Below are 10,929 nucleotides of genomic sequence, written 5' to 3' on the forward strand. Positions count from 1 at the left end.
CCTCTGAATTTGATTTCCAATTCTTCAATTGCGGCTGCACAATTCCTTTGCGGACCGCATTTTGCTAGGAAGTCTGTTGGGTCTTTTTTCATTGTTTGCGGCTGCAGATGGAATTCTACGGTCCACACTTTGCAAGTTCTTGTGCCTTTTGTTGTCTTGTATTTTGACTACTCCTTTTTGAGTCTGATTTCATCCCGGGAGTCCAACTTCCAACATTCCTGCAATTTTGCACATTTCATCAGTTTCGGGAATACAATTAAACGCTTTTAGACTAAAATAAAACCTAAAAGGCGCTAATAAGTAGTCAAAATCCCCACTTATCAACTACCCAGTTGGATTACGGGATCGCGACAAACTCTACGCGTTCGCGTAGGCTTATCCCACCTTTCCATCACATTCGCGAGCCTGGGCTCGCGTTCACGTAGAGTTAGAGTTTCATTCCCAGCCCCCGCGTCTTTTCACTATGCGTTCGCGATGGAATGGCCGCGTTCGCGAAGGCAGACCCCCCACTGCTCCGCCTTCGCGTCCTAATCCTCGCGTTTGTGATATGCAAATCCACTCCAGTCCAAACTACTTTTCGTGATCGTGGGAGTATCTTCGCGATCGCGAAGAAGGATTCATCAGACACCAGCAGAAGTCAAAAAAACCAGAAATTTTCTAAGTTCTAATCATCCATAGCCGATCTGAAACTCACCCGAGCCCTCGGGGCTCCAAACCAAACATGCACACAAGTACAAAAATATTGTACGAACTCGCTCGCGCGATCAAAACACCAAAATAACACCTAGATATACGAATCAGACACTAAAATGAATGAAATTTTTAATAAAACTTAAGAACTTTCAATTTTTCAACGGAGCGTCCGAATCACGTCAAATCAACTCCATTTTGCACCAACTGTTGTAGTCTAGTTATAAAAACTGAAACAAACCTATACCAGCTTCTGGAACTAAAATCCGAGCCCGGTAGAAACAAAGTCAACCTACGGTCAAACTTATGAATCCTTTAAACCTATAAATTGCTAGTTTTTAAAAAATTGCGTTAGTTCAAGTTAGGGACATTCGAATTCGATTCTATGCATATGCCCAAGTCCCAAATCACGATACAAACCTACTGGGACCGTCAAAATACTGATCTGGGTTCGTTTACACAAAATGTTGACCGTAGTCAACTCAAATGAGTTTTATGGCACGATTTCACATTTTCGTAAATTCTCTCATAAAACCTTTTCGGAAAAAGGACACGGACTGTGCACACAAATCAAGAAAGGCTAAACGGAGCTATTTGAGGTCCCGGAATAGAGAAATGAAGAGTAAAACTATAAATGACCTATCAGGTCATCACATTCTCCACCTCTAAGACAAATGTTCATCCTCGAACGGACATAGAAGATACTTGGACTGGTGAAAAGGTGTGGATATCTACTCTGCATGTCCAACTCGGATTCCCGCATGGCTGCCTCGATCGGCTGACCTCTCCACTACACTCGAACTGAAGGATAACTCTTAGACCTCAACTGCCTGACCTGACGGGCTAGAATAGCCATCGGCTCCTTCTCATAAGTCAAATCCTTGTCCAATTGGACTGAGCTGAAATCTAATATGGGACGGATCACCATAATACTTCAGAGCATGGACACATGGAACACTGGATGGACAACTGATAAAATAAGTGGTAATACGAGCCTGTAGGCCACCTCACCCACTCTTTCAAGAATCTCAAAGGGTCTGATATATATACCTAGGGCTCAACTTGCCCTTTTTCTGAACCTCATCACACCCTTCATGGGTGAAACCCCGAGAAATACCCTTTCTCCAACCATGAAGGCAACATCATGAACTTTACGGTCGGTATAACTCTTCTGCCTAGACTGAGTAGTGCGAAGTCGATCCTGAATAATCTTGACCTTATCCAAGGCATCCTGAACCAAATTTGTACCCAACAACCGAGCCTCCCCCGGCTCGAACCATCCAACTGGCGAACGGCACTGCCTCTCGTATAATTCCTCATAGGGAGCCATCTGAATGCTCGACTAGTAGATGTTATTATAGGTACACTCCGCAAGCGGCAAGAACTGATCCCAAGAACCCCTGAAATCCATAACACAAGCGCGAAGCATATCCTCCAATATCTGAATAGTGCGCTCGGACTGTCCGTCTATATGGGGATGGAATGTTGTGCTCAACTCAACCTGCGTGCCCAACTCACAATATACAGCCCTCCAGAAGTGCGAGGTGAACTATGTAACTCGATCAAAAATGATAGACATGGGCACACCGTGAAGACGGACGATCTCGCGGATGTAGATCTCGGCAAACCGCTCTGAAGAATAGGTGACTGCCACTGGAATGAAATGTGTCGACTTGGTCAACCTATCCATAATGGCCCATACCGCATCAAACTTCTTCTGAGTCTATGGGAGTCTAACAACAAAATCCATAGTGATACGCTCCCACTTCCACTCAGGAATCTCTAACCTCTGAAGTAAACCACCAGGCCTCTGATTCTCGCACTTTACTTGCTGGCAATTTAGACACCGAGCTACATATGCAACTATATACTTCTTTATCCTCCTCCACCAATAATACTGCCACAAGTCCTGATATATCTTGGCGGCGACTAGATTAATAGAATACCCGAAACTGTGGGCCTCCTCAAGAATCAACTCATGAATTCCATCCATATTGGGTACACAAATACGATCTTGCATCCTTAAAACCCCATCATCTCCCACAGTAACCTGCTTGGCACCACCGTGCCGCATCGTGTCCTTAAGGACAAGCAAATGGGGATCATCATACTGACGCTCTTTGATTCGCTCATACAAGGAAGACCGAGCGACTGTGCAAGCTAGCACATGACTTGGCTTTGAAATATCTAACCTTACGAACTGATTGGCCAAAGCCTGAACATTTTCTGCAAGCGGCCTCTCACCAACTGGAATATACGCCAGGCTACCCATACTCACAACCTTTCTACTCAAGGCATCGGCCACCACATTGGCCTTCCCGGGATGATACAAAATGGTGATATCATAGTCTTTCAACAGCTCTAACCACCTCATCTGCCTCAAATTGAGATCCTTCTGCTTGAACAAATACTGTAGGCTCCGATGATCCGTGACTACCTCACACGATACGCCATAAAGATAGTGCCTCCAAATCTTTAACGCATGAACAATGGCTGCCAACTCTATATCATAGGGTAATTCTTCTCATGAACCTTCAATTGCCGTGACGCGTATGCAATCATCCTGCCATCTTGCATCAATACTGTATCGAGCCCAATATGAGATGCATCGCAATACACCATGTAAGATCCTGAACCTGTGGGCAACACCAACACTGGCGCCATAGTCAAAGCAGTCTTGAGCTTCTGAAAGCTCAACTCACACTCATCCGACCATCTGAATGGGGCACCCTTCTGGGTTAATATGGTCAATGGGGCTACTATGGATGAAAACCCCTCCACGAACCGGCGATAATAACCCGCCAAACCCAGGAAACTCCGGATCTTTGTAGCTGAAGTAGGTCGAGGCCAGTTCTGAACTCCCCCAATCTTCTTAGGATCCACCTTTATGCCCTCTGCCGATACAACATACCCCCAAAAAGGCGACTGAGTCTAACCAAAACTCGCACTTTGAAAACTTGGCATATAACTGGCTATATCTCAGGGTCTAAAGTACTATCCACAGATGTTGCTCATTCTTCTCTAAACTGCGGGAGTACATCAAGATATCATCAATGAATACAATCACAAAAGAATCCAAATAGGGCTTGAACACCTGGTTTATCAGATCCATAAATGCTGCTGGGGCATTTGACAACCCAAATGACATCGGATGCCCTAATCTTCAACTAATGGTAGCTAGATCTCAAATCAATCTTCAAAAACATCTTGGCACCCTGAAGCTGATCAAATAAGTCATCAATCATCGGCAATGGATACTTGTTCTTGATAGTGACTTTGTTCAACTGCCGATAGTCTATACACATCCTCATCAACCTATCTTTATTCTTCACGAACAACACAGGCGCACCCTAAGGCGAGACACTAGGTCTAATGAATCCCTTATCCAGCAAATCTTGTAACTGCTCCTTTAATTCCTTCAACTTTGGCGGGGCCATATGGTATAGTGGAATAGAAATGGGCTGAGTGCCCGGAGCCAAATCAATATAGAAGTCAATATCTCTGTCGGGTGGCATCCCCGGTATATCTACAGGAAACACCTCTGGAAACTCACAAAAAACTAGTACTGAATCCATGGAAGGAACCTCCGCACTAGAATCGCGAATATAAGCCAAATAAGCTAGACACCCCTTCTCGACCATACGTCGAGCCTTCACATAAGAGATAACCCTGCTGGCAGAATGGATAGGAGTCCCTCTTCATTATAATCGAGGCAACTCTGGTATGGTTAAGGTCACTATCTTGGCATGACAATCCAATATAGCATGATAAGGTAACAGTCAATCCATACCCAAGATAACATCAAAATATACCATATCAAGAAGTAGAAGATCTAAGCTAGTCTCAAGACTCCTAATAGTAATCACACACAAGCGATAGGCGCGATCGACAACAATAAAATCTCCCACAGGCGTGGACACATCCACATGAGCACTCAAAGAATTATGAGGCACAACCAAATATGAGGCAAAATAGGATGACACATAGGAATAAGTAGAGCCCGGATCAAATGGAACTGAAGCATATCTAAGGCAAACCAAAACAATACCTGTGATAACGGTGTCAGATGACTCGACCTCAGGCCTAGCTGGGAAAGCATAACATCGGGGTTGGGCCTTGCCACTCTGAACTACGTCTCTGGGGCGATCTCTAGATGGCTAGCCTCTACCTCTAACGGCCTGACCTCCACCCCTAATGGCCTGACCTCCACCTCTGGCTGCCTGACCCCTGCCTCTAGCTGGCTGAGCGGGCGGTGGAGAAATCGGGGCTGGAATCATGGCACGAGAACCCTGCTGCTGCACGCTGCCTTGTGCCATGGGGCAAAATCTAGTAATGTGCCTCGGATCACCACAAGTATAGCAAGCCCTCGGGTGCTGTGACTGCTGACCTTGGAACTGGCCCTTAGGACCTGGATAACCACTCTGATAACTCTGGATCGGAGGTGCACTAATAGGAGCTGGTGGTGTACTGTAAGCTGGCTGCCCAGAATGAGGGGCATAAGGACCATGTCTCCCTGAAGCACTGTGAGATTCCTGAAGCGCTGAATGAAATGGCTTGGAAGGATGGCCTCTACCAAAAGTACCCCTACCTCTAGATGAGGCACCACCAAAACTAGCGGAATGACGAGGCCTCTTATCTGACACCGGTCCCCTCTCCTGAGCACGAACCAACTCGACCCATCTAGTAATATCTACGACCGTCTGGAAGGAAATATTGCTCCCGGTCTCCTTGGCCATCCGAAGCCTGATAGTGTAAGTGAGTCCATCAAGAAATCTCCTCATTCTCTCCCTCTCAGTAGGGAACAAGATAGTGGCATGGCGAGCTAGGTCCACAAATAGAGTCTCATACTGGGTAACAGTCATACTACCCTACGGAAGATGCTCAAACTGCCTGCGGTACTCCTCTCTCAGAGTGACAGGGATGAACTTCTCTAGAAATAGCTATGAGAACTGATCCCAGGTAAGTGCAGGTGACCCAGCTGGTATAGTCAACATATAATCTCTCCACCATTTGTGGGCGGAACCAATCATCTGAAATGCTGCAAAATCGACCCTATTGGTCTCCACTATACCTATGTTGTGCAACACCTCGTGGCAACGGTCTAGAAAATCATGTGGGTCCTCAGAAGATGCACCACTGAAATGAACAGGAAAGAGCTTGGTGAACTTATCCAACCTCAACATAGCCTCAGAAGACAAATAGGGCCTATCACCGGCATGTGCCACAACAACCGGCTGAACTACCCCAACTGGCGGGGCTGCTAGAGTCTGATACTGGGGAGCCACCTGCTCTGGGGTGTGAGTAGTGAGAGTTTGTGCTCCTCCCTTAGCCCGAGAGACGACTGGTGCCACCAGGAATGTGTCGGTCTGGGCCATACTTTCCATAAGGCCCACCAAACGGACCAGAGCGTCTTGAAGCATTGGAGTGGCTATGAACCCCTCTAGGACCTGGGTTGGCCCGACGGGTACAGTCTAAGCTGGAACCTTCTCCTCAAAATACACCTGAGGCTCCGCTGCGGGTGCTACTGCTCGAGCTCTAGGCTAAGCTCTATCTCTGCCTCTGGAAAGACCTCGACCTCGATCTCTGCCCCTAGTCATAGCTGCCACCGGGGGCTCTGGCTCCTGTCTGGCTGTAGATGCAGTACGTGTTCTCGCCATCTGTGAGAGAACAAGAATATAAGGGTTCAATCATCAATGATAGAATAAAAATCGTACGACATAGTAAGAAAGAAGTGATATTTGTCCTAAACTCCATAGCCTCTGGAAGATAAGTACAGACGTCTCCGCAATGATCCTCCAGACACTACTAAGCTTGCTCGTGACTCGTGAGACCTAGGCAATCTAGTGCTCTGATACCAACTTGTCACGACTCGAAATTCCAGGATCGTGATGGTGCCTAACATCCACTTGCTAGGCAAGCCGACGTGAGATAGTCAAATAGACAAATTTTAATATTTTAAACAAATGATAATAAATAACAAGAGATAGGAATTCGGTCTACTACAATACCAGCATAAGTCATGTAATAATATCTACTCCCAAAGGTCTAGAGTCACGAGTACACGAGCTACTAGAAGTTCTACAAACAGAGTCTGAAATAAATACAACTGTTTCGAAAGAAATAAACAATAAAAGAGTGAAGAGTAATGGGACTCCAAGGTCTACAAACGCCAACAGATCTACCTCAAGTCTCCATTTGCAATAATCCGAGTTGACACACCTCACGCACTGCTGGGACTAATACTAAAATCTACACAAAAAGTGCAGAAGTGTAGTATGAGTACAACTGACCCAATGTACTTCGTAAGTGTCGAGCCTAACCTCGACGAGGTAGTGACGAGGCTATGACAGGACATCTACGTAAATAGACCTGTGCAAGTATATATATACACGAAGTAGTAACAAACACAGAGATTAACAATGTACAAACTGGGAGGGGACATGCGAAAAGGGAAGAAAACGATAACTACAGCAGGAGTAACGTCACGTAATAGCCAAATAAATCATCAACAATGAAGACAGATGAACCGATGATATAAAAATGGCACGACATCACCCTTCGTGCTTTTACTCTCATCCTTACCATGAAATAATGACATAAGTAACATGAAATGGCATGGTATCACCCTTCGTGCTTTTACTCTCTTCCTTACCACATTATAATGAATAAATGATATAAATGACACGGCATCACCCTTCGTGCTTTAACTCTCTTCCTCACTATGTATAATAAATGATATAAATGGTACGACATCACACTTCGTGCTTTAACTCTCTTCCCCACTGTGTATTAATCAATAAATAAAATAAATGCAATGGCACGACATCACTCTTCATCCTTTAACACTCTTCCTTTCCATGGAACAAAGGTAATATAAATTCGGGAAGTAAATAATGGTGAGATTTATATTTAACGTCATATATGATTCCAAGGTACCAACTTCAACTTCCAAAATACTTAGCAATTACTAAATACAGAGAGAATGATCAATTAAGTAATAACCTAACCTAAGCATAGATATCGTAAGTAAAGAGGCGACAAATTACAAGGAAACAAATTCCACCTGTATGCTTTAACCTAACAACAACGCATAAGTACTCGTCACCTCACATATATCTTGCACCCACACATTTAATCACGTAGAAAGTAGGCAAACAAGTCCTAATCCCTCACATTAAGGTTAACCACGATACTTACCTCGTTCCGCAAGCAAATCAAAGTTCAACCGGGACCTTTCCTCTAAAATTTGCCTTCGAACCAACCGAATCTATCCAAAATTGACTTTATAATATTAAATAGTGCTAGGGAAATCAATTGCAATACATAAAGTTAAGATCTTTGCACCCTTTCCAAAAATTCAACAATAGTCAACCTCGGACTTGCTTGGTCAAAACCCGAGATTCGGACAAAAACTCGATTACCCATTTACCCCCGAGCCTGGTTATGTGATTAGTTTCAAAATTCGACCTCAATTTGATGTCTAAATCTCAATTTTACAAAAACCCCAAATTTTTTCCAAATTCCTAATTTTCTACCATGAAAAAACATAGATTAAGGTTAGAAATTAATGGGTGTTGATGGAAATGGAAGAAAATAAGTTAAACTATACTAACCTATGAAAGGATGATGAATTTTCTACTCCAAATTGCCTCTAGGACGAGCTCTAATGAAAAGATAGTAAAAAATGGGTGAAATCGCAATTTTGGAAGTTTATATGACTGGGCGTCAGGTGTTCATCGCATTTGCGAGACACCTGACGCGTTCGCGAAGGGCACTGCCCAGTTGGATTACGTGATCGCGACAAACTCTATGCGTTCTCATAGGCTTAGCCCACTTGCCTTCGCGATCGCGTAGAGTTAGAGTTTCATTCCCAGACCCTACCTTTTTTCACTACACGTCCGTGATGGAGTGGACCCATTCGCGAAGGCAGACCCCCCACAGCTCCGCGTTCGCGTCCTAATCCTCACGTTCGCGATGTGTAAATCCACCCCAGTTCCAAGTTCAAACCATCCGTAACCTATACGAACTCACCCGAGCCCTCAGAGCTCCAAACCAAATATGCACACAAGTCCAAAAATATCATACGAACTCGCTCGCGCAATCAAAATACCAAAATAACGCCTAGATCTATGAATCAGACACTAAAACAAATGAAATTTTCAATGAAACTTAAGAACTTTTAATTTTTCAACAGGACGTCCGAATCACGCCAAATCAACTCTGTTTTGCACCAAATTTTGCAGACAAGTTATAAAAACTGAAAAAAACTTATACCAAGTTCCGAAACTAAAATTCGAGGCCGGTAGCAATAAAGTCAACCAACGGTCAAACTTATGAATCTTTTAAATCTTTAAATTGCTAGTTTTCAACATATTGCGTTAGTTCAAGTTAGGAACTTTCGAATTCGATTTCGGACATACGCCCAAGTCCCAAATCACGATACGGACCCACACTGTCAAAACACTGATTCGGGTCCGTTTACATAAAATGTTGACTATAGTCAACTCAAATGAGTTTTAAGACACGATTTTACATTTTCGTAAATTATCTCATAAAAACTTTCCGGAAAGAGGACATGGACTGCGCACACAAATCGAGAAAGACTAAACGGAGCTATTCGAGGTCCCGAAATACAGAAATAAAGGGTAAAACTATAAGTGACCTATCGGGTCATCACACATAATATCCTATAATATGACTTTGATCAATTGACCTACATCAATATATTAATATAAAAGAAAAAAAACTTATCAAGAGAATCAATTATCTCCCTAATCAAGACTCTCGTAATGATTACATTGTAGATGATATTGTATTGTGGATGAAGGAAAGATCCTTAATTTATAGAAGTCCACAACCTTTTTTTCTAAGAAAGTGATCTATCAAATATGGAAAAGATCTGTATTTTTTGTTAAGGAAAAGTAAAATTAATTATGGTAATAATTTACCTTCTTCAAGTAATAGGTAAAATCCAAATATGGTAAGAAAATCAGGGCAAACTCTAATAATTCTCCCCTTTAGCCAGATTTCTTTTAACAATACTTGATCTGTTTTCTTCACATAATTTTTATCACTGTTGATTGCGATGATTAAAAGTAGGTATTGGTTAAAATTGGAGCTTCGTGCGTTAAAAATGAGCAAGTATTAAAAGTATTGAAGCCATGTGTTAAAAAGTGAGCAAGATTAAAAGTAGAGTCCTCATTAAAAGTGAGCAAGGTTAAAAGAAAAGCTCATATATTAAAAGTAAGCATGAGTTGAAAACTGGAGCTCGTACGTTAAAAGTAAGTTGTTCAAAATAGTTTATGTATTAAAAGATGTAGCGAGATGAATGTTGAAAATATGATTGAAAATTTATTTGCGCATGTATTACTCTGGTCAGTTTTTTTGGACAAAATTTTTTATTATCGATAAATTGGCTACAACTTGATCTAAACACGCCTTGAACATGTCTTTAATCTTGCTCTAATATCACTTGTTGAGATCGAAATAATAAATCATCATTCGAAAGCTTAACAAAATAAACTTTAGTGACAGTATATCATACGACAAAAAGAATTATATTAAAAGAGATATAACATTCTATAATATGATTTTGGTCAATGACCTACATCAATATACTAATATAAGAGGAAAAAAATTTATCGAGAGAATTAATTCTCCCCCTGATCAAGACTCTCTTATGGACTAAATTGTGGATGATATTGTGTTGTGTATGAAGTAGGGATCAATCAATTTATAGAGGTCCATAACCTTTTCCTCTAAGAAAATGATCTATCAAATATGGAATAGATCTATCTTTTCCTTTAAGGAAAATTAAAATCATTTATGGTAAATATTTTAATCTTCCTTTAAGTAACGGATAAAATTCATATATGATAAGAAAATCATGGCAAACTCTAACATATTTAGTGGAAATTGGTAAACTTACTAAAAAGCACTACCCTTTAGTATATCATTATTAATATTTAATTTTAAAAATCTGTTCTATTAAAATTCAGAATAGCATTGTTCTGCCTCCCAAAATTTCTTCAGTATGATGTAGCTGCAGTGTAGGGAATGGCATGAAATCTGGAGATATGTTGTTAGAATTAGCAGACAAGCATGACTCTCTTTTCTCTTTTATTCCCCCTAAATTTTCTAATACTATAATTCTGCATGCCTATAAACTTACTTTTCATAGTCATATATTAACAGTACAACAAGAATAATGAATTTAAAAATATTCCTGGCCAAAGTCTA

This window comes from Nicotiana tabacum, chromosome 12 (genome assembly GCF_000715075.1).
Source record: "Nicotiana tabacum cultivar K326 chromosome 12, ASM71507v2, whole genome shotgun sequence".
Lineage (NCBI taxonomy): Eukaryota > Viridiplantae > Streptophyta > Magnoliopsida > Solanales > Solanaceae > Nicotiana > Nicotiana tabacum.